This window comes from Lathyrus oleraceus, chromosome 7 (genome assembly GCF_024323335.1).
Source record: "Lathyrus oleraceus cultivar Zhongwan6 chromosome 7, CAAS_Psat_ZW6_1.0, whole genome shotgun sequence".
Lineage (NCBI taxonomy): Eukaryota > Viridiplantae > Streptophyta > Magnoliopsida > Fabales > Fabaceae > Lathyrus > Lathyrus oleraceus.
In genome coordinates this window covers 110,914,553-110,920,999 of record NC_066585.1, presented here as the reverse complement: position 1 = coordinate 110,920,999, position 6,447 = coordinate 110,914,553, and positions in this window count along the sequence as shown.

Genomic DNA, 6,447 nt, shown 5'->3' with positions numbered 1-6,447 from the left:
TAGATGACAAAGAAGAACTCCAAGCCACCTTGGAGAGGGTCGAGAAAGAGAGAGACGCTTGGAAGGATAAGCCCCAGGTGCTCGAAATGGAAAATGAAGAACTTCAGAGACAGTTAAAGGAGCAGAGTGGAGAAAATCGTGCAGGTAAACGTCCAAGGGTGCAAGAGGATTTATTTTCCTCAGGCACAACAGATTACTCCCAGATTCCACAGTCCTCAGGTGCATGGAAAGGTCTTGTAGACAGTTTGGTGAAGGAGAAAGCTTTTATGCAGAAGGCCTATGAAGAAAGAATTGAGAGACTTGAAGGACAACTCCTACTTATTTATGCTCGTCCTGATGACACATGTCCTTAAATAGTTTTCTTGGTTGTATTTTGGGTTGATAACTTTGTATATTTTGATAAAAATGCTTTAAATGAAAAAATTTGTTTTGTTATCAAAAATGTTTGCAATTCTATCTTTTCCTTCACTTAGAGTTCCTTGGAAAATCATTCATTTTGCATATCCATGCATCACGTACATACAGGTTGTCTGTCTTGGTCCAGTCTTCTAACAGTTGCTTCCCGCCAGCAGATCCATTTCAAGCTGACGCATAATTACAACACAAGAGCCAACTACAAAAGAAGAATGGAGATAACAGATAACGAGAACCGAGAATTGAAAGCTCGGGTTGACCACCTTTCTGCTATGGTCGAGACATTGATAGCAAACCAAGCAGCCCAAGCTGCTCAACTTCAAACAGCACAAGCTCAGGTTGCCGAAGCACAAGATGCACAGATCCAGGCGCAAGCACAGGCAGCAGAGATGCGCAACCAAATGTTAACCGCCCGTCTACAAGCAGAGGAAGCCCAGGCTAGGGCTCAAGTTCATAATTCAGGACAGACTTCGGCACAGAATCAACCTCAAATTCAGAATCAGACAACAGCAGCACCCGTCACTATAGTCATCGCTTCAGAAATCAACGATGTCCCAGTCACTTCTGTTACCATCACAGCATCCTGTCCTTGGGAAATACCCAGGGATCTTAATCAAGATAGATATCAACAAGAGTTCGTTCCACCAAATGCTCTTGTCTTCACTAATGTGCCTCCCGTTGTTCACTATACTCCTCACCTAGGAGAACCTGTCTATCACGGCCCTACCCCAAGTGAGGATCCTGGTCTCAATGATAGAATGGATGAATTCCAGGACCAGTTTGCGGAATTACAAAAAGAGATAAAAGCTCTTCGAGGGAAAGACAGAATGGCGACTGGAGTAGTTATGAAGAACTGGACCGCAGTTGACATCCCACATTGTGTCCACATATCAAAGTAATTAAGCTTTTCAGTTTTCAAAAATCTTCCGCTTTAGCCCAAAGCGCGAAGCATTAATTTTGTAAAATGGGCACTTTTGTCAAAAACGTACTATCCATGAAAAAGATCTTTTGTGTTCCTATACACTTGTGTCCTTTTATCTTTTCAGCTTTTTCGGAAAATGGTAACACAAAAAAAAAACCTTAAAAAGAACACATTTTTGCATGTCATGGTCAGTCCTCTAAAAACAATTGTTTGTACAGGTTACTTAAACCCGTTGAACACAATGACATCATGCCCTCTCCCAACTTTGAACATTCTGTATTCGAAGCTGAAGAGGAAGAGTGGGATGAGATTCCAGAAGAGATCGCCCGCCAGCTTGAAAATGAAGAAGACAATATTCAGCCATACAAGGAGCCTTTGGAAACAGTCAACTTGGGTTCGGAAGAAAATGTGAAAGAAGTCAAAAATTGGAGTATTGTTATCCCCACAGGTCAAGGAGCAATTGATCAGCCTGTTGAAAGAGTATGTAGATGTGTTTGCTTGGTCTTATCAAGATATGCCTGGTCTCGACACTGGCATCGTAGAGCACAAGCTACCTTTGAAGCCAGAATGTCCACCGGTCAAACAGAAATTAAGAAGAACACATCCAGATATGGCCGTCAAAATTAAAAGTTCTGAAGCAAATAGATGTTGGTTTTCTTGCCACTTCAGTGTATCCAGAGTGGATAGCAAATATTGTGCCAGTTCCTAAGAAGGACGGGAAGGTACGAATGTGTGTCGACTATCGTGACTTAAATAGAGCAAGCCCAAAGGATGATTTCCCCCTGCCTCACATTGACATGTTGGTAGACAATACAGCAAAGTTTGACATATTCTCCTTCATGGACGGATTCTCCGGGTATAACCAGATCAAAATGGCTCCCGAAGACATGGAAAAAACTACATTCATAACACCATGGGGAACATTCTGTTATCAAGTGATGCCGTTTGGGTTGAAGAACGCAGGTGCTACTTACCAGCGAGCCATGACAACGCTCTTTCACGACATGATGCACAAAGAGATTGAGGTTTATGTGGATGACATGATCGCGAAGTCTCGTTCAGAAGAAGGTCACTTAGTAGATCTATTGAAGTTGTTTCAACGATTGAGGAAGTTCCGTCTTCGCCTCAATCCGAACAAATGCACATTTGGCGTCAGGTCAGGTAAACTCTTGGGCTTCATTGTCAGCCAAAAAGGCATTGAAGTTGATCCAGATAAAGTAAAAGCTATCCAAGAGATGCCCGCACCAAAATCAGAAAGGCAAGTGAGAGGTTTTCTAGAACGATTGAATTACATATCCCGGTTTATTTCTCACATGACTACCACTTGTGAACCTATCTTCAAATTGCTGAGAAAGAGTCAGAATTGTGTTTGGACAGAGGATTGTCAGAAAGCATTTGACAGTATCAAAGAGTACCTCATGGAGCCTCCTATCTTGTTACCACCTGTTGCTGGAAGACCGTTGGTTATGTATTTGACAGTGCTTGAGAATTCTATGGGCTGTATTCTGGGTCAACAAGACGAAACTGGAAAGAAAGAGCATGCCATTTACTACTTAAGCAAGAAATTTACTGACTGTGAATCACGATACTCCTTACTCGAGAAGACATGTTGTGCATTGGCTTGGGCTGCTAAGAGATTGAGGCGGTATATGTTAAGTCACACCACTTGGTTGATATCCAAAATGGATCTAATCAAGTACATTTTTGAGAAGCCTGCACTCACTGGTAAGATTGCCAGATGGCAGATGCTGTTATCAGAATACGACATTGAGTATCATACCCAGAAAGCTATCAAGAGCAGTGTGTTGGCTGAGTACCTTGCTCACCAACCCGTTGAAGATCACGATGATAATGAGGATGAGTTTCCTGATGAAGATGTCATGTTCCTAAAATCCAGAGATTGTAAAGAGCCACTTCCTGAAGAAGGACCTGAACCAGATTCTCAATGGGGTTTAGTATTTGATGGAGCTTCCAACGTTTATGGACATGGAGTAGGTGCAGTCATTATCACTCCAGGAGGTTCTCATATTCCTTTCACGGCAAGAATTTGCTTTGAATGTACAAATAATATTGCTGAATATGAAGCCTGTATCATGGGTCTTGAAGAAGCCATTGACCTCCGCATCAAAAATCTTACTGTTTATGGTGACTCAGCGTTAGTTATCAATCAGATCAAAGGAGAATGGGAAACACGCCACCCTGGCTTGATCCCATACAAAGACTATGCAAGAAGATTGTTGACTTTCTTCACCAAGGTTGAATTGCATCACATTCCTCGGGATGAGAATCATATGGCGGATGCTCTAGCTACGTTGTCTTCAATGTATCAAGTGGGTTTTCCAAACGAAGTACCCAGAATTGTGATCAAGCGACTTGATAGACCAGCACATGTGTTTACAGCTGAGGCCAGTTTTGATGATAAACCATGGTACCACGATATCAAGCATTTCCTTCAGACTCAGGAGTATCCTCTTGGAGCAACAAAAAAGATAAAAAGACTTTGAGAAGATTGTCAGGCAGTTTCTTCCTTAATCAGAATGTGCTCTATAAGAGGAATTATGACATGGTCTTACTCAGATGTGTTGACAAAAAGGAAGCAGAAATGTTGATGAAAGAAGTTCACGAAGGGTCCTTTGGTACTCATGCAAACGGCCACTCTATGTCAAGAAAGATGTTGAGAGCTGGTTACTACTGGTTGACCATGGAATCAGATTGCTGCAAATTTGTAAAGAAGTGTCACAAATGTCAGATCTACGCTGATAAGGTTCATGTACCACCAACCTTTTTGAATGTGATTTCTGCTCCTTGGCCATTCTCAATGTGGGGCATTGACATGATCGGTATGATTGAACCCAAATCTTCCAACGGACACCGTTTCATTCTCGTGGCAATTGATTACTTCACCAAATGGGTGGAAGCAGCTTCGTATGCAAAGGTGACAAAGCAAGTGGTGGTCAGATTCATCAAAAATAATCTCATTTGCCGATATGGCATTCCAAACAAGATCATCACTGACAATGGCTCCAATCTGAACAACAAAATTATGGATGAATTATGTGAAAGTTTCAAGATCGAGCATCACAACTCTTCTCCTTACCGTCCCAAGATGAATGTGGCAGTTGAAGCTGCAAATAAGAATATCAAGAAGATCATTCAAAAGATGGTTGTTACCTACAAAGATTGGCATGAAATGCTGCCTTTTGCACTACACGGATATAGAACACAGTCCGTACTTCAACTGGGGCAACCCCATTTTCACTTGTATACGGTATGGAAGCTGTGTTACCGATAGAGGTTGAAATTCCATCAATGAGGATACTAATGGAAACTCAGTTGTCAGAGGTTGAATGGTGTCAAAGCAGATATGATCAGTTGAATTTGATTGAAGAAAAAAGAATGACTGCCTTGTGCCATGGACAGTTATATCAAAAGAGAATGAAGCAGGCATTTGATAGGAAGGTTAAGCCGAGAGAATTCAAAGAGGGTGACCTTGTACTCAAGAAGATGATACTATTTCACAATGATTCTAGGGGCAAGTGGACTCCTAACTATGAAGGACCCTATGTTGTCAAGAAAGCCTTCTCAGGCGGTGCTTTAATTCTTACAAACATGGATGGCGAAGAGCTTCCACGGCCCGTGAATACAGATGCAGTCAAGAAATACTTCGCCTAAAAAATGAAAAGAACAGCTCGCTAAGTTGAAAACCCGAAAGGGCGGATTAGGCAAAAATGAGCGTCTCGGTGGACTGAAAACCTGAAAGGACGGTCCAAGCAGAAATTAGAGACATAAAAAAACAAAGAGAATATTATCCCGATAGATTGAAAACCCGAAAGGGCAATCTAGGCAAAAGTTAGGGATTTCAGGCAAGTAACTGCATAACAGAGATAAGATCATTAAAGTATCAGAATATTTTCAACAGTTCTCCAACTTTCTCAAGGCTGCAATACAGGTCAAAAGTGGAAGAGAGAATGATGTCATTGTAGTTCAACGTACCCTTTTTCCACGAAATTACCATTTTCCAATTTGTAAAGATCTATGGAATCACGCTGTTGGCTGATTACCATCCTATCAAATCAATTTGAGCCTTTCTATATTTCTTGGCACTCTTAATTTTCATTTCAATTTACGAAAGTTCTTTTACTTTGACAAATATGTTTTGAAACAAAAGTTTTGAATTAAAAACAGTTTTTGAAAAATATAAAGATTATTTATTTTGATTTGTGGACATCAATAAAAGGATTGAGACATGTGGTCTCAGTAATTCTGAAATCATGTGATTCCAACTAGACATGTTCATATTACTATCCTTATATGTATATGATGAAAAACAATCTCCACAGGTGTTTTGGCAGTAATATTTCTCCAGCAGAGGTTGTGATTCTGGATATCCCCAGCTATGCTTCCTAGTTTTCCTCAAGAGATCATGCAAGAAATATTTCAAGAAGTTTCTTCCCTTCACTTGGGGCATGAAGACTCCCCAGTTAATTGATCATGAAGACTCCCCAGTTAATTGATCATGAAGACTCCCCGGTTAATTGATCATGAAGACTTTGATCCAGGTTTTAAGTTACAGATTTGGCCTATGGGATTACTACAGGTATTTCCCCAGTAATTTATTAAGGAGGGATCAGCAATGTCCCCAGGAAAGGATGAGAAGGAAGATTTGATTTCCCTGAGCAGGAGTAATACAGAGGTCTCCATCCCTCAGCGAGTGAAGAAAGTTGATATTCAGAAACTACAGGGAATCTCCTGTTGTTCTCTGTCCATTCAATAGAAGGATAGGTCTCCTCCTCAGTAATGTTTTGTAGTAAAAGAAGAGTGTGTTATGCATTTTAAGCAAATTCAAGAATTGCAGGATTTCTCCTGAATTCTCATTTATATTCAAAGGTCAGACATCACTGTTCCCCGACAGAGTCTCCTAGAGGAAAGATCTCGTAACCAGATATCAGACACCATAATCCCCTGCAGAGTCTTCAGATACAGAAAGTCTCCATGATAATTAAAGCAAAAAAATCAAGGATAGATTTCCCCTATATTCTTATTCCCTGGAAAGATACCACCTATCCCCAGCGGACTTTATCCCCAGCAGAGTCTTCCAGAAGAATAATCCC